At 45.8% G+C, this 23,547-nt stretch overlaps 1 protein-coding gene and 1 long non-coding RNA gene across 2 annotated transcripts in view; one reads left to right on the top strand and one right to left on the bottom strand.

Annotated features, from left to right (window-relative positions):
• Positions 1–23,547, top strand: part of LOC144099536 (uncharacterized) — a 325,768-nt gene that overhangs the window by 62,290 nt on the left and 239,931 nt on the right. The window lies entirely within an intron of this gene.
• Positions 1–23,547, bottom strand: part of LOC144099537 (uncharacterized) — a 116,142-nt gene that overhangs the window by 82,999 nt on the left and 9,596 nt on the right. The window contains exon 2 of the long non-coding RNA XR_013307425.1: positions 13,162–13,406. This is a non-coding gene — a long non-coding RNA (uncharacterized LOC144099537). The remainder of the gene's footprint in view (positions 1–13,161; positions 13,407–23,547) is intronic.

Raw genomic sequence — 23,547 nt, 5'->3', positions numbered from 1 at the left:
TTAATGACTGAGACGAAACGCGAATATCTCCGAATAAAAAGCTTTTTGAGGCGCATGACTTCGTTTCTGTAAACGGTATTACGAAATAAAAGGGAACCATTCATGTCGCTATTACTGCGACGAATGGCGCAAAGAAAACTTATATATGCTAGACCCGAACTAATTCCACTCCGAAATGGTGGTGTAGAACTCATAAGCGTCGCCTAAAACGAATAAAACATCTTTACATTCGGGGAGTATGGTTAACACGTGCTTTTTTTTTGCGCATTTCCGCTCTTCCATCATGTCCTGAAAGGCAGTAAGCTGACTATGCCGAAGGCCCTGACTGTTGATATTGTTTAGCTTTCCTTTAAGTACGCCTACGAAGCCAAGGCTATTTCTATGCTCTCATAGCCGAGGGCACGTTGTCTAGTGCTTGTCTAGTACACACATCGCCGTTGCACGTAAATTTCCTGTGGCCTGTGGCAGAAACGCCAGCTTTGTAACTTTATATTTAACTTTATATTTCTTGTGTTGCAGCTCGTGAATTCGATATTTGGTCATACAGTGAGTTGGAGTCCGGTCAATGGCAAAAATGGCCTTTGGGCATAGATATATACAGGCGTGTTGATGGCGTGCCGCGATTTCGACAGAGCCAAGCACGTGAGCTGACTCATGAGGCGTGTCGTCGGAAACAGGGGTGAATCTCCGCGTCGAGGTCTTTGATGTGGCAACGCACATGAGAACGATATCGCTTTTCCTGTTGTCAATGGTTCACTTTTAAGCACAAGTGCTCGATATTGGACAAAGAAAAAATAATAATTGGTTTTTGGGGAAAGGAAATGGCGCAGTATCTGTCTCATATATCATTGGACACCTGAACCGCGCCGTAAGGGAAGGGATAAGGGAGGGAGTGAAAGAAGAAAGGATGAAAGGGGTGCCGTAGTGGAGGGCTCCGGAATAGTTTCGACCACCTGGGGATCTTTAACGTGCACTGACATCGCACAGCACACGGGCGCCTTAACGTTTTTCCTCCATAAAACGCAGCCGCCGCGGTCGGGTTCGAACCCGGGAACTCCGGATCAGTAGTCGAGCGCCCTAACCACTGAGCCACCGCGGCGGGTCCAAAGAAAAAATGCAAATCAATAATTTCTGTTGACAGCTCTACCTTCCTTCAGGCATAGATCCTGCTGAGACAGATCTTGTGCAGGTGTAGGGAGTAATTCTCTGGCGTTCGTGCAAATCTAATTTAATAGCAATAATTACTTCTTTGCTACTTAACCATCTCACTCGGCAAGCTGCCTTTAGGTTTTCGTGCTCGCTACTGAATTGAATTGTTTTGTTGGAAAAATTGCATAATTTCGACACCGCTTTCACTTTCCGAGGACGCAAGCGGCACGTTCTTGGCGACGTATGCCAAGGACCTCATATTTTAAAACTTAAGAGACTATTCTGGCACATTTTGAAGTGCCCCAAACACAAAAAACAACTATAGTAATTCGCGACCATTTGGTCAGGATTTTATTGAAAAGGCATTGCTTGATTAAAAGGTTGCGGAAGCTCGAGCTGAGTGCTTGTAAACCTGATTCGAAGCGAAATTACTTTGAAATACCTTTGTAGTACAGCAGAATTCTGAATCAAATTATACAGACCTATAGAAGCCATGTGAAGAAGCAAATTTATTAATGTTCTAGATTGTGTTTTAGGGGAATCTCTCAAAGTGGAATGAATTTGTAACAGAGGAGAAGGCTATTTATTAGCGCTGCCCTGTGGCTATAAAGGAAAGCAGTGCAGCTTTCGTAGAAACTTCACAGTTGATGAAAAATTCGTCCTCTTCTGGGTTCTAGTCAAAGACGAATGGCTGTTCTTGTTAACAAAGATAATTATTCTTTTGATTTAATAACATAACACAAAAGCGGAAACAAGCTTCCAACGTATTTCCTGACGTTGCGCCTGTGAGCTAATTAAAATGTAACCACATGCACGCTATTCACAGTCGAGTGCGCGACTGTTGCTCTCTTTAATGGACTATATCCAGTAGCGGTAACCGAACAAAATATGGTCTACATTAGTTTAAAGCAATATAATGCAACACTTTATTGTTGAGTAAATATTACTAGGTCTTTTGGGAAATTTTGAGTAAATCGATGATGAAGGTTATTCTATAAATTCGGTTCAGAGTTGGCCATTTTTCGAAATTTTTGAATTAGAGAAGATTGTGACACCTATTAAAAGAAAGAGTTACCCGTCTAGAAGGAGGAATTTTGCCTTACCGAACGTAGTACGAAGAACAGATGTGGCTAGGAAAAACTTGAGCGGCCTTTCACGTTCCTTGTCGGCATAGAAAAGTTTTTTAGCGATGTTCGCGACTTTTTGCTACGAAATTTCATACAGGAAAGATTATTATTGCACTGCATTCAACACAAAAACGTCTATATATGATTACTTGAAATTATGTTTTACAATTTTTTTTTTCGACGGGAATCCTAACTTGCATTTTGAGAAGTCTCAAAAATGACTTCTACCTTTTTTGTATGCCACTTTTTCACAACAAAAGTACAGCATTTTATGAAAAACTAAGGACCATTCCTCCCTGTCGGCGCATTTACCCATCACATAAAGCAATTTCATTGTAAACGAGAAAGGGGCCATGGAACTTAGCAAGGATACAAAACTGGGCGAGTCGGAGTTGTTGCATGTTGGAAAAATAGCGTAAAGAAAGAGGTTGACGATGGGACCTACCATCCTTGCCTAAACACACCCAGCTGAAGAAAAGTAACTGTTGCAGGGGGCGACAGCAGGTCATGGGGCGAGATCAGATTACATAGTTCCCAGCGATTAGATGGGCCTCAGCTGGTTCAGGGGAAAGCCATACAATTGTACACATAGCTCCACAAAGCTTTACAAAGGAAAGCTATCCTGGAGGATATTCTCCTAGACACATTGGAACAATTTTTTTCTCTAGTGTACTCGTTATTGTATGTAAAAACAAACTTTCGTTTCTTTTCTGATACGCGCGTTCCCAACAGAAGAATGGGGCCACGCTCCCCGTCGTCCTTTACGAGCCTCGCGGGCCTTTCGGAAGCCCGAATGAGAGCTCGTGGCGCATCGGCGGCCGATCGCCCCCTCAAGGCCGCGCACGTACGCGACGGTGCGCACGAAGCCGAAGTAGCCTCCGGGATTCCGCGCTGCCGTTAGGAGTCGCCCCCTCGCCTCTGCGCGCTTGGAACACGCTGCCGGGCTCGTGTCAGGTGCAGGATACGTAGTCCTAGGCGAGGTCCCAGAGCTGAAGCTACGCGTTAATTTGTGCCCTTTCGCCGGCATTTGTACCGCAACCGTCGAATGGCACATTGTGCCGCGCGAAGCGATCAAGAATGCGAAGGAGGCCTCCGAAGCTGGCAGTCGCACAATGCCGCACTCGTGACAGGGGAACAGTGAGCGACACTGCTGAAGGTAGCGCCTCAAACAAGCTTACGTCGGCAACTGTATACTTGAGCTCTGGACTCAGCAAGAGTGTCGTCTCAAACGGTACGAGGAGGAAGAATTTGCACGGCAGCTGTTAACCCTTATTTAAGACAGAAGCACCGACCGCGTTGAAACTGTCAGGGCTGACCTTCTGCCGGATTCCTATAGGGAAATGAGGTCATTCTAGATTATACAATTCGAGTGGACCGCGAGTGGTCTGACGATATGCGGAGTGCCCTGTATGAAGCCTCCTTCCATCAGCGTCGCGCAGAATGAGCCCGTGTTCCTTCTTTGCGCATCCACGAGTCTTTGTGTGCAGTGGCCACGCACTCTCTCTTGTGATGTCAGCAGAGATGGACTCGCGACTGTCGCCGACGCGACCGAGCTTTCCGAGGAGCCCGTTACAGCGGCAGTCATGTCTAATTCTCAGTCATCCATAGATGGCAGTCTGTCTATTGCGCCAAGCATTTTTGTGGACAATGGCGCCGAACCTGGCCTATATTGATACTTGCCGGGAAGCAGAGAATGGAGTGAAGAAGGGTTCGACAGACTCGCTCCTGCTACTGAATTCGGTTGCGTCACTTTCTCACGTGTAAAAGTAAAATTAATAGTTTAAGCATCAGCCTAACTACGCTCGCTGCAGGATAATGGCTCCTCTTTGGGATCTTAACTCAGCCCTCTCCTAAATATGGGACGATGCAACGTTCATAGTCTCGTTAACTACGGTCTTGCATCACCACTTTGCTGCTTCTGTGTCCCGTGTTTCAGCAGCGCCGTCCGCCGTCTGCCAAAAGCATTGTTTAGGATATGCTTCGAGATCGGCTTTTCAGCGTTTCCTAGCGGCCCGCATATGCAAGAGTAAATATGCTGAAAGATGCATTGCATAATTAGCAGGTTTAATTTTACACATATGAAGCAAACACTGAAGGTAACCTCAGAAAGTAAAAGCAACTCTAGCGAAGTTGTCTATTACACAAGCAGACAGACATTTTAACCCAGTGTTTGGCGAATTGTAGTCTTAGCTGCTTATGTGCCATAAATGTGCCATAAAGTGCAAAACTTCGCATACACCATCGATGTCATCGTTATTGTCTCTGCAACAAGTCACCTCACTACGCGCAAACAACCTGCCGCTCGTCGACTTCTGTCGAGGTTTCAAGGAATGGCCATGACAGTTAACGGTCGCTTGGATTGAGATATCCAAGCTTCAGGTGGAGCTGACGAGGAAACGTACACAGCATGGCATAGGTTAGCCTTGTGCGACAATACTGTGCGTACCCCACACGAACAAAATTTTCGACCGTATTTTTCTGACTATAGTCCGCGGGGTATACGGGTTTAAAAGCTGATATGCCATATTTCATTTTTAGTTTCACCATTGGGGCTCTTCCAGGTCCACTTCCTGTTTTCTCGTTTGGGGAAGAAGGTATTCATGATCCGTAAATTATTTCTATCCGTGAATTCGACTAATAACTCTCCTGCTATTTCTAGAGCCTATCCCATAGTCACCTACCGCGTGGTCGTCAGCCTGTTTCTTGCCCACCTTCGCATTGAAGTCGCCCATCAGTACAGTGTACTGCGATTTTACTTTATTCATTGCCGATTCTACGTCCTCATAGAAACTTTCAACGGTCTGGTCATCATGGCTGGATGTGGGTGCGTAGGCCTGCACCACTTTCAGCTTGTACCTCCTATTCAGCCTAACTACTATAGCTGCTACCCTCTCGTTAACTCTATAGAGCTCCTCTACGTTGCCAGCTATATCCTGATTATTGACGAATCCCACACCTAGTTCTCGTCTATTCGCTAATCCACGATAGCACAGTATGTGTCTGTCCTTTAGTGCTAAAAATGAAATCCACTTTTTTTTTTATTTCCACAATGCTGCAGACCCTCATTTGAGTCCAGGCAGGGAGGGCAGAAAAACACATTCACTGAACACAAAAACAGTTACATCGTAAAACACAGAACAATAAAATTGTGTAATATAGTACATATATTTAAAATAGCTCACAGAGTGCCTTGTCAAAATCAACAGCTGATATCACCTGTAGAGGCAGGACGTTCCATTCGTCAATTGTTTGTGGAAAATAAGAAAATTTAAAAGTGTTAGTATGCGCGAAGTATGGTGCTAAGGTGTGATCATGATGACGACGAGTTCTACGCGTTTCTGAACACTGCACATAGGGGACTGGAGAAATGCCTAGTTTTCCATGGATTAGCTAAACCTGGCATCATTAAGGATGTGGACGTCCTCGGAAAGGTGCGTTGTAGCGACCACAGAATGGTAAGGTCTCGAATAAGCTTAGAGTTGAAGAGGGAACGGAAGAAGCTAGTGAAGAAGAAGACCATTAACGAGTTAGCCGTAAGAGGGAAAGCACACGAGTTTAGGCTAGCGCTGCAAAGCAGATATTCGCCTTTAACTGAGGAAGACGATCTTGATGTTCATACAATGCACGATAATCTGAAATCAATAATTACGGAGTGCGCAGTAGAAGTAGGCGGTAGGACAGTTCGACAGGATACCGGGAAGCTATCTCAGGTGACGAAAGAGCTGATTAAGAAGCGCCAAAGCATGAGGGCGTCTAACCCTACCGACAGAATGGAACTAACATAACTATCAAAATTAATAAATAAGCGCAAGGTAGCCGACATAAGGAAGTTTAATATGGAGAGAATCGAGCATGCTCTAAAGAACGGAGGTAGCCTAAAAGCACTGAAGAGGAAACTAGGCATAGGTAAAAACCAGATGTATGCATTAAGAGACAAGCAGGGCAATGTTATTAGCAATGTGGATAAGATAGAGATAGTTAACGTAGCCGAAGAGTTCTACACAGACCTGTACAGTAGCCAATATAATCAGAGCGTTAATGAGAAAGACAGCAGTGCACAGCAATGCGTCATCCCACCAGTAACAAAAGATGAAGTAAAGAAAGCCTTAGAAGCAATGAAAAGGGGAAAAGCAGCTGGGGACGATCAGGTAACAGCAAAGCTGTTGAAGGGTGGAGGGGACATCGTGCTAGAAAAACTAGCCACCCTGTATACGCAATGCCTTATGACCTCGACTGTACCAGAAGCTTGGAAGAATGCAAACGTTATCTTAATTCATAAGAAGAGAGACGCCAAGAACTTGAAAAGTTACAGGCCGATCAGCTTACTATCCGTTACCAACAAAGTATTTACTAAGGTAATCGCTAATAGAGTCCGGGCAACGTTAGACTTTAATCAACCAAATGATCAGGCAGGCTTTTGTAAAGGATATTCCACAATAGACCATATTCACACTATCAATCAGGTGACAGAGAAATGCGCAGAATATAACCAACCTCTATATATAGCTTTCATTGATTACGAGAAAGCATTCGACTCAGTGGAAACATCAGCAGTCATGCAGGCATTGCGTAATCAGGGGGTAGAAGAGCCTTATGTCAAAATACTTGAAGATATATATAGCAACTGCAGAGCTACTATAGTCCTCCATAAAGTCAGCAATAAAATTCCAATAAGGAAAAGCGTCAGGCAAGGAGACATGATCTCGTCAATGCTGTTCAGCGCATCTTTACAGGAGGTATTCCGAGGCCTGAATTGGGAACAGTTGAGAATAAGAATAAATGGAGAATACCTAAATAATCTGCGATTCGCTGATGACATTGCCTTGCTGAGTCACTCAGGAAGTGAACTGCAAATCATGATCAATGAGTTAGGCAGAGCAGATCGATTGGTCTAAAAATTAACATGCAGAGAACCAAGGTAATGTTCAACAGCCTAGCAAGGGAACAACAGTTCACAACTGTCAGCGAGAGTGTGACGGAATACGTCTACTTAGGGCAGGTAGTGACAGCTGATCCGGATCATGAGAGGGAGATAACTAGAAGGATAAGAATGGGGTGGAGCGCATATGGCAAATTCTCGCAGATCATGAGTGGCTGTTTACCAATTTCTCTCAAGAGGAAAGTGTACAACAGCTTTATCTTACCGGTACTCACCTACGGGGCAGAAAGGTGGAGGCGAGCGAAAAAAGTTCAGCTTAAGTTAAGGACAACGCAGCGAGCCATGGAAAGAAAAATGGTAGGTGTAACGTTAAGAGATCGGAAGCGGACAGAGTGGGTGAGGGAACAAACACGGGTTAATGACATCCTAGTCGAAATCAAGAGAAAGAAATGGGCTTGGGCAGGGCATGTAATGCGAAGGCAAGATAACCGCTGGTCCTTAAGGGTAACGGAGTGGATTCCAAGAGAAAGTAAGCGTAGCAGGGGGCGGCAGAAGGTTAGGTGAGCGGATGAGATTAAGAAGTTTGCAGGCAAAGGGTGGTTGCAGCTGGCAAAAGAGAGGGTTAATTGGAGAGACATGGGAGATGCCTTTGCCCTGTAGTGGGTGTAGTAAGGCTGATGATGATGATGATGATGATGATGATGATGATGATGATGATGATGATGATGATGATGATGATGATGATGATGATGATGATGATGCCATATATAGTGGGGACTATCTGTGGTTGCGGACTATACATGAATTATTTTTTTAAATATCTTTTGTCATATCCGAAGAAGAATAGCCTGGCTGTTGAAATAATTAAGCGCGACCCGAATGCGGCTGAGACATTTTGCCCTGCTAAATCGCGTAGCGAAATGAGCTCCGAAATGCAATTAGCTCCGATATGCAAGCAAATGCTCCTGGAGGTACTTTAGGTGTCTGCGTTTTAGTGCTTGGTTTTGCGGACACATGCGAAAAACCTCGATGAATAACGTCGGAGGCGTCGTAGTCCTTCTTGAAAAACGGTTGCGATAGCAACAATAAGACGAACAGCCTTCTTGGCAGCATTCGAGCTCAGTGTGGGGGAGCGTGCACAAGCAGTAATGTCGAACCGAGCAGGAAAGAATTTGATGGCGATAAAAAATTTAGGTGATGTGGCGTTTTTCCCTGAAAAATATGAGGAAAACCTAGACTGCTTCTGTGACACATCTAGGAAAAATCTGTTAGACCAATCTTCAGCTGAAATCGGGTGCGGACTATCAAGCAAAAACCTCTCATTTTAGGCCAAAATTAGCCTCGGCGGACCATACACCGGGTGCGGAATATAGTGCGGAAAATCCGGTGCTTGCGACTATCAAGGCGACTGTTTTGATTTGTTTACAAAGCGCTTTCAAAAACTGAAGACGCTTATGGTTCGCCTTTAAGGGTGGAACGGGGCAGCGTGTTGCAGTGCTGCCGGTGGATTGCTCATGTACGCATCGGTACACACAGACACTTCCCGAAGTTCAAGAGTTCAACGCATTCACTCGGTCAGCTTTTGTCAACTCGCCCCCAGGAGCCTTCATAGCGCGGTGCATTTGACTGAACAGTTTTGCGAGGTATCAGGTGCGGCTCTTAATCTAGATAAATCAAAGGGGTTTTGTTTGGGCCATTGGGGTACAACGCCAAGTCATTGTGGTGACATAAGCTGAGACTGCGGGACCCTTCACTACCTAGGGGTTCCTCTTCACCAAATTCGCAACATGGCGCCTACTGGGATTCTCAAATAGTCTCCATGAAGCGACAAACCCAGGGTTGGATGGGTAGGGAACTATCAATGCTTGCTCGGGCTCAAGTCTGCAACTTTTTTTTTATTTGCAAAACTTGCCTATGTGCTGCAGGTTCTCCACTGTGCGAGGAAGAAAGTACAGGTGATGCCAATAATATTTGCTGCCTTCGTATGGCGTTCCCAATGAGAACCCATGCGTCGCGATAACCTATTTCTTTCCCCAGAGTCTGGTGGAATCGGCCTTGTTCACTTATTCGTGCATCAGCTTGTCTCGCGTTTTTTTCTTTTTTAAAACAAACCACCCCTTTTTAGTAGCCGTGCTTATTAGGCGTCTCAGTGCTCATTTGCCTTTCCTATCCGCACCGACGGGACACACTCGGGAGGGTCCTTTATGGGGATTCCTTAAGAAAGTTGCTAACACCTTCAATTTCATCACTGTGCGCTTTACTTTAGACAACCTGTATAGCCTCTCCAGAAGGCGGATGACTCAGACACGTGCAGAGTATTTGTTCCCTCTACCCTTGTATCGGCAACCTTTCCTGGAGTTCCTTAACACCACTGTTTAAAAACTTGTTAGGCGAAAGTGCATTTCGTCTGCCGCGAAGACATGCTTTTTTAAGTTGCACACGTCAACGCTGCCCGTGAAGGCATGGCTTCATGCTAAGGAGACGCTTGTGCCATGGACGGTGAATTGCCGCCTATGCAATACACCAGAGACAATTGACCTTTGTTTTGTTCTGTGCATTGATGCTATGTTCTTCTGGGACATTTTACAACGAACAATTACGAAGGACATTGACATCACACCCTACAGTATTCGTTTTTTTTTCTCCGCGGAGAAAAACAGCACTGTGCCATATGATCTATTTATGTTGCTGGGACTATTTAGTCTCTGGAAGAGCCGCCTGATGGACCGCCACGCCGAATTACCACAGTCGTCGAAATCTGTTTCGTGAACAATGCGCTTTGGTGCGGGGAGTATTTGCTTCCCTGCAAGAGCCGCCTAGCTGGCTCCCCTGTCTGGGTGCATGTGTGTGCCTCCCAGACTTATGATGTTTTGGAAGGAAGGTTCATGCAGGGGTAAGGTGGCCTGGTGTTTTGCGGCGTAAGCTTAGAGTTTTCTTTTCGGCACTTCCTTAAGCGGGGATGACCCAAGAATATATGCATGTTTTATCGGATTCCTTTTAGGAGTAATGCAGAGAGAAACAGTCTTGTCCGGATTTAAAGCCATCCCCCAACGACTGCACCAGTTCACTATATTAGTGAGGCTATTATCCAGGTCTATTTGATGACGAGCACTTGAGATTTCGCGAAATAACACACAGTCATCGGCATATAGTCTGATCTGAACACCGGGCACAACTTCATTGGCACTATCGTTAATGTACAGTAAAAACAGTAAAGGCCCCGGGACGCTTCCTTGGGGCACACCAGACGCAACAGGAAGAAAGCCGGATTGTTGTCCACCAAGAGCGACGTATTGTTTTCGGTTATTTAAATAATTACTTATCCAAGAAATAAGAATATGCGGGAGGCGAATGGAATGTAGTTTTTATATAAGTCTGCTGTAGGGGACTATGTCAAACGCCTTGCTAAAATCTAGAAAGATTGCATCAATCTGACCATTAATATCTAGTACTGAGGCAAAGGAATGAACTACGGATACTAGCTGCGTCAAGGTAGAGTAACCGTTCCGGAAACCGTGTTGGAAATTTGTTAGTACCGAATTACACTATAAAATTCGTTAATGCGGGTTGCGATAACATGCTCCATCATCTTGCAGCAGGACGAAAGTAATGATATAGGGTGGTAGTTTTTTAAAATGAGTCGGTCACCTTGTTTAAAAATTGGCACAATTCGGGCTGTCTTCCATTCACTTGGCACTTTCGCTGACAACAATGAGGTGCGAAACATAATAACAAGAAACTTGGCAACAGATTCGGCATATTTACGGAGAAAAATGTTTGGAATATTGTCAGGGCCGGACGATGTTTTAGTTTTCAAGTTTAGAAGCATTGAAAGCACACCTTCGTAAGTAATAAAATTCGCTTCAGAGGGATAGGCAGGTGCAGCATCAAGTGTGTATGGTTGTGACACCGTGAACACGCTGTTGAAGTATTCGTTGAAATGGTGAGCAATGGCCCCTTGATCATTTACTAATGTATGAGCAACTAATACTTCAGAAACCGGTTTCTTTGCGTCACTTATAAAACCCTAGAATTTGCTCGGGTCATTTTTTATGAAGTTTGGGAGAGATATTTTGAAGTAATAATCTTTTGATTTGCGTACCACGCCAGCGAGTGCCCCTTTAAGCTCCGAGATCAGATCTGGTTGCACGCGTTCTTTTTTTCAGCCATTTTATTTTGCGCTTAAGGTGAATAATGTTCCGATTCATCCAAGGCGTTTGCTTACGGACATTTTTGCGCTTTGTAGGCACAAAATTATCTAGATAGTAATAGCAGATTTCCTTGAATTTGATCCAAAGTGCCCAAGCGTCCGTTCCATCAAAATATATAAGGCACGTTTCCAAGTGGTGTATTATGAGGGCATCATCAGCGCGCGTATAATCTGTGATTGTACATACATGTTGCTGTTTGCGTACGCTGCGCGCGTGAAAAGGTACAGCAATGCTCAAAAGAACAGTGCTCAACCGATACAGTGCAGTCACTAAGAGCACGAGGTACAAATTCCAAATCTAATATAGAATCGCGACTGCGGGATTCACGAGTCGGCTGGCGTACAATCTGGACCAAGTCATATGTGAACATAATATTGTAGACAGCATTCACAGGTTTCTTAGAGCCTATACATTCAAGGCGGTCCCAGTCAACACCTGGAAGACTCAGATCGCCGATCAGCAGTATTTTATTCTTTGTGTATTTTGACATATGGATTTGAAATTTGACTAAGTAATCATCGTTGACGTCAGGGGGCCTATAAAGCGCATAAAAAATGAAACCATTTCCCCAGCACGACAACTTAAGACAAAGGCATTCAAGATCGGGGACGTCTTCGATTAAGGCGGATTCAATTTGGTTTTTGACAATAACAGCTACGCCGCCGCCCCTTGAGGGCCTGTCATTCCCGAATACCTTGTATGAGGGCGGAAATACGGCGTCATCACCTATATCATTATATAGCCAAGTTCCTGTTATAACGCATATGTGGGGATCGTATTCGAGCAGTAAAATTTCAAATTCGTCCGCCTTATTTACAAGGCTTCGGGCATTAACACTGATTATTCTGAGCTGTTTTTCGGGCTTTAAAAGGGCCCTACTGTCGTTAATGCGCTTGTTTTGTGCAACCAAATAGATAGGAGCGGGGGAAAGTATGCCATTTGAGTTCAGTGGGGACCTGTTTTCGACTGCGCCTGAAGGCGAGTCCTGTGGCGAAGCGGTTCTTCTCCGTTGTTTTTTTTTTTTTTGTAATGGTGCCTTGTCGTTTTTATCATCCCAGATGTATGCCTGACTATTTATGAATAGCCTGGTAAAGGACAAAGATACTTTATCACCCTTATCACGCTTCGGTTTCGAACTGTCCCAGAGCTTTTTTCTAATACCTCTGACTTTGTGTGAAAAATCTTCACCAAGAGAAAGCGAGCTGTTTTTAAGTTTGAAAGTGTTTTTCATAATTTCACCCTTGCGTCGCAAATCCAGAGGCTTAAAGATAACTGCCCTAACTTTGTTCGGTGCTGGCCTTCCTAAGCGGTGAATTCGCTATATCTCAACTTTGCCGTGTCCGAGCGTTTTTTCAATAATCTTTTCATTAATAGCGCTTTCCAGTGATTCCCTAGTCTCATCTCCCTCTTCTGGGAGGCCGTAAACAATTAAGTTTGACCTCCTGCTGCATTTTTCCAAGTCTTCAATCCTGTTCTCCAGGACTACAACTAGGCGGTTCAATGAAGCAAGCTGGTCATGGCAAGAGGCGACTTTAGATTCTAGCGCTGACAGGTCGTCTATTTTGTCTTCAATGTCGGTGAGTCTTTTTTCTTTTATGTCTTTTATATCTATTGCAATTACTTTCAGTTGCTTCGCGATTTGGGACCGTTCGGCGGCTGGATTGAGCTCGACATCTCCGGCCAGTAAAAGCAGTTCTTTGAAGAACAGAGCAACTTGGCAGCAGACACTTGGGCACGGCAGCACAAATAGGAAGGGGTCATTGGAACGAAAGCATTTTCCGTGACATTTCCTCACCTGCGGAGTGAACACGAATGGGTTAGAGACTTGCATCCTCATAGTGCCGCCGTGCTGCTTGTCGGAGGGCAATATATAGTGGGAAAGCTCGGGGGCGTTGTCCACGGGTCATGCGCACATCCCACGGAGCGTGTAGCCGCCGAGTGGAAAATTTGTTCTTTCAGGATTCTGTGGTGGGCAGCCGCATCGGCAACAGGCGGGCTTGCGGGTCCGATGAAAGCGCACAGAAGCGCGCTGAGCCACATCTGCGGAGTGAACACGAATGGGTTAGACACTTGCATCCTCATAGTGCCGCCGTTCCCAGTGATACATACTGTCAGCCTCCTTAAGGGGCTGTAACAGGAGTGGAAAAAAGAAAACGAAACTGAAGAGCTAAATAAGTAATACAGAACATGTTTAAAACCATAGTTATACACATAAGTCAATAAAAAAAATCGTCTCTGAATACACACACAAACAAAACAAAAATGCATCACATAGAAATCAAAACAGCCAATTTTAACCCTGTCACGCTAAAATTGCTTTTCATTTTCTGTAAAGATATCGAACCCTATTCTGCCTGCGTACCGATACAACGCAGCTCGAACCTTCGTGGTTAAGTGCAGGGGAAGCCAAATTTATTGATGCGGAAGCGACAACTGCACTTCTTGGATGGTGCCTTGAAGCCTATTCCTGCCTCTTAATTCATGGATGTCAGCCGTAGCTTTTCCGACCTGCTCTGTAAAAACCCCGCATTGATACCCACGGCACACACAATATAGGCGCGTACCCCGCAACGAGAAGCACGTACACACTGTGCTGAAAATCGCCGTGTTTAATACGCACCTTAAATGCTCATGCATCTCTGTTGAATTTCAATACTGCTAGCTCCAGCTGCGTTCCTATGCACTAAATGTAGCCCAGATATACAGCATTAAACAAAAAGATAAGCTATTTCAGTTTTTCGAATTCAACTTTTTTTGTCACACTAAATTTTTGCACATGGTTGGTGGGATGGCAATGTTGTAGTTTTTACATATTACCAGCCAATGTTGATTATTATACTAAGCGATAGTTTGTTCCCACAGCAGATTTATTGAAGAATTGCTTTCGGCGCTCCGTGCAGGTATCGGCGATTCTATGTTCTTTTTTTCAATTACAAAGTGAGGCAACAATTTCATGAATGGCTTATCACAATAACCGAATGCGCCAGTACTTCACACGAAGCCTTTTGCGGGGATCATTGCTCGACTCCGCCGAAGCATGGAGTCCAGGATGCTGTCAGTGAACGTCTAGTTAATGTTTTTTCTCTTTCCAGTTTTTCAGCAACTTTTCGACTTTCTGCTTGGCGCTGCTGGCTTTTTTTTTTCTCAGACAACGCGCGGTGCTTATCCAAACATATTCAATTGAAATAATCTCAGCAAGCCGGTGTGGCCACTCCATATGGTCCACCGTCCTCTTGTTCGTCCAGTGTTTCTGTAGCGTAGAGAAGTGCTACGGGTCGTAATTTCGCCTAATATTATATCCAAATCAAAATCACTACGTATTTTCGAGTCGAGCAGCATGGCGAAAGGAATTGCGCCGCTTTCCCACGCTGGAACAAGCGAGCGGCGGACGGCCTCTGGGCCCACGCAAATATGGCGTGTACTGACACAGCCGCGGGATCTTCTAACAGCTCCTTATCCTTGAAAAGCCGGAAAATCCGCTCCTTATGTAACTCGCTGCTCTTGCCGCCGGGAGCACGAGTGTTGTACGCTACACCCTGTGGCATGGTTCGTTGCTGCTTCAACGCCTTTCGGCTAGCCACGAGCAACACGGATAGGCACGAGCAAAGTGACATGCTCGCAGATAGGAACGATCACCTCCTCGCGTGTCTGGACAGATCAAGGCGCTGCCGGAGAGCCGCCGGGAGCGGCAGTGAAGTCTGCGTGAAGCTGCGTGCTTGTGTGGAGATGGTGTAACCGAAGGCGCTAAGCACTAATTGTCCTGGGCGAGTAGCCGCTGCAGCACAACGGTGTGGGGCAACTGACGGACCTTCGTACGAAAGCTGTTCATGCCAATTTCGGTGCCCTCTGTCGGTATCGTCGGTACCTGTGCCGGTAAAGATGAGCCGTGCACAAGCTATAGGTGCGTGTTTCGCGACGGGCCGTGTGTCCTTTCGGAAAATACTGTGAAAATGGCATTGTACCCTTCTAGAGTTTGGCGTTAATGATACAATACCGCAGTGTTCGTCCTGTGTCTTTCCGTCCATTTTCTCAGCCTTTACGCTGCTTTTATTAATGACAGTTACTGCCGCCTATACCTGGTAAAAACAGTGGGGAGCGGAATTAATCGTGAATACATATCCTTTTCCAATATTTCTGTAACCCTCCCATATCCCCCGCATCACAGACAAACACTCTAACGACATTTCTTTTGAATCCTGAAGTTCATACAAGTATTCAGGTGATGATACAACGCCCAACTTAACGCGGTGTACCCGGTATTAGTACGTTATTAAGAGCGCTAATCGCCTACTTGACTACTTGCTTCAAAATTGGTCGCCTGTTCAATATTCGCGTAGATGTCTCCTTCGCTAAACACTTATACGTCCAAAATGAGAATGCCAGGCATAAGATACGTGTACATTCTTTGTAACTTGTACAGAATAACTCCGTTCTCTTTATCCTTCTGCCATTTCAAATTATAATCCTGCCACCGGCATTATAATCATGACGCCTAACTTATGAACCTTACTTACATTAAGCCTGAAAATATGTGCCTTAACCCTTTTCATAAGACGCATAATCATTTCATTCCAGTTGATTTCATTTTGTCACCTCAATACATTTTCTAGATGCATCGTCATCGTCGCAAGATTGGCACCGTCAGACGTGCTAAAAAAGAACTTTCTGCCTTGCATTCCTATGGCGCCCGTTGAAAGCAATCATCTTCCCTCTCCCGGATGTTTCAGCTATTGAAGACATCAAAGTTTTCGCAATCCACAGGAAAGATTACGCCCTTCAAGAAAAGGTGATTTTGCTTCTCAGAATAAAGACTATATTTTCTTCTTCGTTTAACTTCATCTAACCCATTGTAACTTACTTGGTCTTTGACGATAGAATGAGTGAACAAAAAAAATTCGAGAGTACTGAAGTCTGCTGCATTGGAGAAATGCGAAAGCTTTTCCGTTTGAACGTCAGCAATTTTTTGCTGCAAGACATCGTTGTCTTCATGACGCTTATCACGGGACCCTTGGATGACGTCAGAAACTTTTTCTGCAAGTCATCGCTGTCACGTGACACTTATCACATGACCCTTAGATGATGTCGGCAACTTTTTTTGCATGCCATCGTTGTCTAACGTCGCAACACATCCCCCAACACACTTTACCGTCGTACACACCACAACGCTTTCAGTTCGTGCCCCTCTAACACGCTTGAACCAGGGACCCTTCGTGGCTTATCAGGAAGGTGCATGCTATTCCTGACCAACACACTGGGGATTACTGACATATCCTATCGCACAGATGATGACGGGCGACTTATCTGCTGCGACCTCGCAATTTCGCCTGTACTGTGGCGAATTATTTGTGTGTCTGCCCCTGCAAAGCAGCGTGATAGGAGACTATTTTTCCTGTCACTAGTCGACCATTTGTCCACGGATCGTAAAATTATGCTGTTGGGTGATTTCAATTGTGTTCATAGGGATGAAGACCCAGCAGTGTTAAGTAAGCGTTATGACTTCAGTGCTGCTTACTTACTCATTTGGCATGCGAATACAACCTGGTGGATGTTGGGCAAGATAAGGGAGATAACATCCATTTCACTCATTATCAGTGCTCCTCTAGTGCTCGGCTTCACAGGATTCACATTTCAGCAGACATGTTATCCAGCGTTTTTGGTTACTGGGTGCGGCCCATATTCTTCAGTGATCAGTGCATGGTGTCTCTTTAGATATATAGAGGTACAGTGGCCCATACTCCACCCTCGATGGGAGCTGCGGAAGTTGAATAGCTGTCTGCTCTCAGATGAAATCTTCAAACGTGCTGTATCTACTTGCTTGAAGGACACATGGTCACGCGGTGATCTCTCAGTTTTGCAAAAATGGGACTTATTTAAAAAGAAACAAAAAACTTGGCTAAGAGACATCTCCTTCGAGAGCTCGGCCATACTTTGGTTGAGCTACATGAGTTAGAGAGGATTACCCCAGGTGCCTATGTAGAAGGTATCACTGCCGTAAAAGCAGGGCTTCAGCAGTTTTAAACTCGAAAGATACAATTAAGGAGGCCTTGATAAGGTGTAGGTCCCGAAGGTTTCTGGATGAGCAACCATCTCGTCGGCCCCTGAGTGATGAAAGGCAGACTGCTTTTGCTAAAGAAATATTCGAAGTTCAGAATGGTGGTTGCACATACAGTGGTGGTCCTGGTATTATTGAGGCTTTCTTCGACTATTATCGGAAGTTGTTTGGGGGTTGTGCGGGCATAAATGTGAGATCAGATTACAGTCGTTTATTCGAAGCCTTTCCTCGACTTGACGATGAGCAGCGTGCTGTAGTGGGCAGGGCCTATCTATAACTTTGGACGAAATTCAATCTGCCATTTTCGACCTGACAGCGCAGAAATCTCCTGAGCCAGATGGCATTACAACCGAGTTTTATAAAACGTTTTCGAAATTCCTAGCGCCTGTTTTGATGGAGATTTTCCAGGCTTCTTACGATGTTAGTTTTTGCCCCCCCCCCCCCATTTTCTATTCTGTGAATACTATATTAATTCCAAAAAGCACAGATACAAATCGGTTGAGCACGGTTGAGGGGTATCATCCAATTTCCATCTGCAATGTAGATTACAAACATTTTGCAAAGGTTCTTTGCAATCGTCTGCAGCTATCTGTCGCTCACTTAATAGGCACGCATCAGGTCTGCGGTATCAGAGGCCGCAGCACCCAAACGCATATTCATGTTGCACGTTCAGTAGTGGAGACGGTATCAGATGAGATTGGACAAGTAGCTCTAATTCAGATTGACCTTGCCAAGGCCTTTGACAAAGTTCAAGAATTGCTTCTACCAGCCGAAAAAATATGAGGAAAAAGAGGAGAACCTACACAGGACAAGGCTGGAACGCTGGAAGGCTGGTAAAAATTATTCTTCGACATGTCATACCAAGTGGCCCACCATTCAGCCTTGCTTTCATAATTTTCGTCACCATTTCTTGTTTGCGGTCTTAGAGCAGGCAAATATTGGAGATGTTTTGATTAGGGGCATAAGACTATGCTATAATGAGTCCGATACAAGGCTAATTGTTAACCAATAGCTAACCAAACCTATTCCATTAAAATTATCTGTTCGCCAAGGCGGTCCATTATTGCCTTTGTGGTTTGCCCCGTATCTTGAATCCCTTTGCCTAAGTATTGTTAACAGCACAACTATCCGTGGTTTCTCCCTGGCGCAATGGAAATTAAGATCTCAAACTATACAGATGATGTCGCCCTCTTTTGTTCGGACAAAAAGAGTGTGCTTGAAGCATGACATTTGACTGAACAGTTTTGCGAGGTATGAGGTGCGGCTCTTAATCTAGATAAATCCAAGGAGTTTTGGTTGGGCCATGGGGGTACAACGCCAAGTAATTATGAAGGCATAGCCTTGGACTGCGGGACCCTTCACTACCTAGGGGTTCCTCTTCACCAAGTTCGCAACAATGGCGCGTACTGGGATTCACTGATAGTCTCCATGAGGCGGCAAACCCAGCCTTGGATGAGTAGGGAACTGTCAGTGTTTGCTCGGGCTCAAGTCTGCAGCATTTTATTTATTTGCAAAACTTGCCCATGTGTTGCAGGACATGCAATGCGAGGTCCAGATAATTAACCGCTGGTCCTTAAGGGTAACAGAGTGGATTCCAAGAGAAGGCAAGCTTGCTTAGAAAGGGGCGGCAGAAGGTTAGGTGGCCGGATGAGATTAAGAAGTTTGCGGGGATAGGGTGGCCGCAGCTGGCACAGGTCAGGGTTAACTGGAGAGGTATTGAGAGCCCTTTGTCCTGCAGTGGATGTAGTCAGGCTGGTGATGATGATGTTGATAACTTAATTATCAATCGCTTTTGGCAATTGCGAATCCCACACTGAGGTCGCATACTCTAAGTGTGGTATTAACAGTGACATATAATTTGGCACCTTTAAGAACATGAGGGGCAGCACGAAGGGTCTGTGCAACTAGGCTCAGCATTTTGCCCGCTTCCTTGAAACCTATATCGATAGGGGTAGAAAAAAGCAAATCAACGGAGAGTAGAACGCCTTACTAATTAGCTTAATTTGCTTTAAGAGAATGGTTTCGCCATCTTTCTGCGTAGAATCGCTAATGTTCTTTGATTTAGTAAATCTAACCTGTAAATATTTATTAGCGCTGAGATGAAGTTCCCAGATTTCGCCTCACGAGCATCAAGCGAACAGTGCAACCATTGTTTGTTGGGTTTATAACTGGTTGAAATTAAGTTGGGGAGAGCATCCAGCTGTGACAAGGCGAGTGATTGGTGCTGGTGTATGGAGACAGGAAGAGGGGAGAGTGGGTGAGGTAACAAACGCGGATAATGACATCCTAGTCGAAACTAAATCAAATCAAATCAGTTTATTGAAACATCCTGAGATGCTTAGGGGCACGGACAAAATGCCAAAGGTGGCTTGACGAGGTCCGTGCTCCTTACAAGGTATACAGTGGAAAACGCGGAATGTATGAAATGCAGGCAGTGAATTAGCAGAAAACGCAGCTGCCCACAAGGCAAAAAGGCGTGAAAAAGAAACGAAAAATGCAGATAACAACAGGCAAACAAACGAGGTTTCCGGATCATGAAAAAGTAGAGTGTACAGAAGTGGCTAAAAATAAAAAATGCACGGCAAGAATGTGAAGTGAAGAAAAAACGAGAGCAAAATAACACACATTGCTGTAACTGTGCTTATTTCACAAAAACAAAACAAAGAAACTCACTATATTTCTAGGTACATTTCCTAGTTTAGAGAAACATACTGCGTAGATCCCTGAACGATTTGCTGAAGACATCTCGGTTATCTTCCCCGGACAGTTCGTTCAGGATATCTGGCAGACGATATTTCAACATTTGTTTCCCGTAATTTGTGCGGCATACATCAACTGTACACTTTTCCGGATTTTGTGTACAATACACAGGATAGTTCGTAGCAAGGGCGACTTGCGCTCCTAAAGAATTGTCGTGTTTAATTACTTCCGACTTGTAATGACGGATTAGTCTATAAAAATATAAAGACTCTATACCAAATATGTTAAATTTCTTAAACAATTCGGCATTGTGTGTGAATAACGAGGGATTTTTGCAGTAATGCGGATAACACGTTTCTGCAAACGCAATAATTTTTTATATTGTCAAGCGTTGTGGTTTCCCAGACAAGCGCGCCATAACTCATTGCCGAGGAAAACAGGAAATTGTATAATCATACGTTAACTGAGATGGGAAAAGATGAAAAGTAGCGACGCAAATAGCCAGTCGCACGAGAGAGCTTCCCCGAGAGATAGGTAATGTGGTCGTCCCAAGACATATTTTCTGAGAAAATAACCCCTAATGTTTTAAAATGGGGAACCACTTCAATTGTAGTGTTGTTTATTGCAAGGGATGGTAGACAAACACCTTTTTGACGTGGATGAAAGATGACTTCTTTTGCCTTTGCAACGTTGATCTTTAAATCATTCTCCGTTGCCCAAGTGTTTATATGTCCTAATGTCCTGTTTGCTCGATCGGCTAAGTTGATGCTCGCTTGTCCAGAAAAAAACACACACCTGTGTCGTCGGCGTATATATTATTTCAATTCAATTCAATTTATTTCCTCTGTATACATGGTGAGGGTCGAGGGAAAAAAGCCAGAAATTGTGGCTTGACATGCCCCTCATCCCCTGCATTGCAGGGCAGCAGGCAACATACATACACAAAATCATTAGAAAAGACAATGAGGAAATGAAGCGTATGTAAGGCGCGGGTTTATTTAAAAGAGCTGGGAGGAAGGGAGCAGCGGCGAGAACAATCCGAGGGCAACCAGGTCGGGCACAGACACTCGGGGCGATGGCAATACGGCTGACGCGAAGGGCCATCTTCTTCGTTTTCACGAGTCATCTGCTTTGTCTGGGTCATCATATTTTTCACAGTTACCCCCGGGGCGAAGAGGAGCCATCCTGGCGACTTACGGCGACTGCAATATGGAGGGGTTGTAGTAAGGCTTGAGACGCTGGATGTGAACTGTCTCGCGGCCGCGGCGGCGGAGATCAGGAGATGGCGTGAAGGGTTCGACGACGTAATTAACTAGAGATGTGCGCTCCAGGACACGGTAGGGGCCGTGATACTTGGCGAGAAATTTCGAGGAGAGTCCAGGAGTACTTGACGGTATCCAGAGCCACACAAGCGCACCAGGAGAGAAGTGCGATGTGGTGTGAGCGTTGTCGTGGCGGAATTTATGCGATACTGGGCGTCAGTTGTGAGTGACCGGGCGATTTGGCGACAATCTTGTGCGTGTTGCGCGGCTTCGGAAACGGGTATATTCGGAGGCGTCAGGTTGGTAAGGCAGAATGGTGTCTATTGTAGCAGATGGATGACGGCCGTAAAGAAGAAGGGAGAGAAGCCAGTAGTGGACTGCTGGGCGGTGTTGTAGGCGAAAGTCACATAAGGGAGGATGAGATACCAATTCGAGTGCTTGGATGCGACATACATAGAGAGCATGTCCCCGAGGGTGCGGTTAAATCGCTCGGTGAGGCCGTTGGTCTGCGGATGATAGGCGGAGGTGGTACGATGGATTATGTTGCACTGGCGGAGCAGGGCGGTGACGACATCGTACAAAAAGGTGCGTCCGCGGTCACTAAGCAGTTCACGAGGTGCACCGTGACGAAGGACGAAACGTTGCAAAAGGAAGGAGGCAACGTCCGTCGCTGTGGCAGACGGATGGGCGGCTGTTTCGGCATATCTCGTGAGATGATCAACCGCAACGATAGCCGAACGGTTGCCGGCCGCAGTGTACGGAAGCAGGCCGTAGAAATCAATGCCGATACGGTCGAAAGGGCGGGGTGGGCAAGGGAGTGGCTGCAACTCTCCAGCAGAACGATGAGGAGATGGCTTGCGACGTTGACAGGCGAGACAGGCACGTACGTATTTAAGTACGATGGTGTACATGCCGCGCCAGTAATAGCGCAGCCGGATGCGGGTGTATGTCTTGAAAACTACCGCGTGACCGGATTGTGGGTCAGCGTGAAAATAGGCGCATATGTTCGTGCGCAGGTGGCGAGGAATAACGAGTAACCACTTGCGGCCCTCGGTGCTGTAGTTCCGGCGATAGAGGAGGTTATTGCGAATCACGAAGTGGGAAGCAATGCGGCGGAGAGCACGGCATGGAGAAGCAGCCGTGGGGTTGGAGAGAAAGTCGAGAAGAGAAGCGATCCAGGGGTCAGTACGTTGCGCTGAGGGCATGTCGCTGATGTGAAGGGACGACGGCGAGACGTCAGAGGTGGAAAGGCTGGCAATCTCGGCTGGAAGTGGGCAGCGGACAGGGCATCAGCGTCTTGATGCTTGCGGCCGGAACGATAGACCACGCGGATGTCATATTCTTGCAGACGAAGAGCCCACCTGGCAAGGCGGCCGGATGGGTCTTTCAAAAAAGAAAGTCAACAAAGCGCGTGATGGTCCGTCACAACGTCAAAAGGGCGGCCATAGAGGTACGGGCGGAATTTGGCAAGGGCCCATACGACGGCCAAACACTCTTTTTCGCCTACGGAGTAATTAGTTTCAGCCTTCGTAAGTGTGCGGCTTGCGTAGGCAACAACGTATTCATCAAAACCACAGATGCGCTGGGCGAGTACGGCGCCGAGGCCGACACCACTGGCGTCCGTGTGAACCTCGGTAGGAGCGGTCGAGTCGAAATGGCGCAGTATGCGCGGCGCTGTGAGGAGGCGGCGCAAGGTGTTATACGCATCGTCGCACGCCGGAGACCACATCGATAAGTCGGAACTGCCGGGCAGTTGTGTTAAAGGCGCAGCAATCGGAGCAAAGTTCTGAATAAACCTTCGAAAATAAGAGCACAGACATAAGAAGCTGCGCAAGTCTTTGATGAAAGTGGGTTTGGGAAAGTCTGCGATTGCGCGAAGTTTAGCTGGGTCGGGACGAACGCCTTGCTTAGAGACAACGTGTTCTAAAATTGTCAGCTGAAGCGCAGCAAAATGGCATTTCTTCAAGTTGAGCTGCAGGCCAGCGTCAGAGAGGCAGGTCAAAACGTGCTTCAGGAGGGATAGATGGGTTTCAAAGTCGAGGAAAAAGACGACAATGTCGTCGAGATAGGATAGACACATTTTCTACGTGGGTCCATGCAAAATGGTGTCCATCATTCGTTCCAAGGTTGCATGGGCATTACAAAGGCCGAATGGCATCACAGTAAA

The sequence above is a fragment of the Amblyomma americanum genome, chromosome 7 (assembly GCF_052857255.1).
Source record: "Amblyomma americanum isolate KBUSLIRL-KWMA chromosome 7, ASM5285725v1, whole genome shotgun sequence".
NCBI classification, from domain to species: domain Eukaryota; kingdom Metazoa; phylum Arthropoda; class Arachnida; order Ixodida; family Ixodidae; genus Amblyomma; species Amblyomma americanum.
The sequence above is the reverse complement of the archived record's forward strand: the minus strand, read 5'-3'. Positions and strand labels throughout refer to the sequence as shown.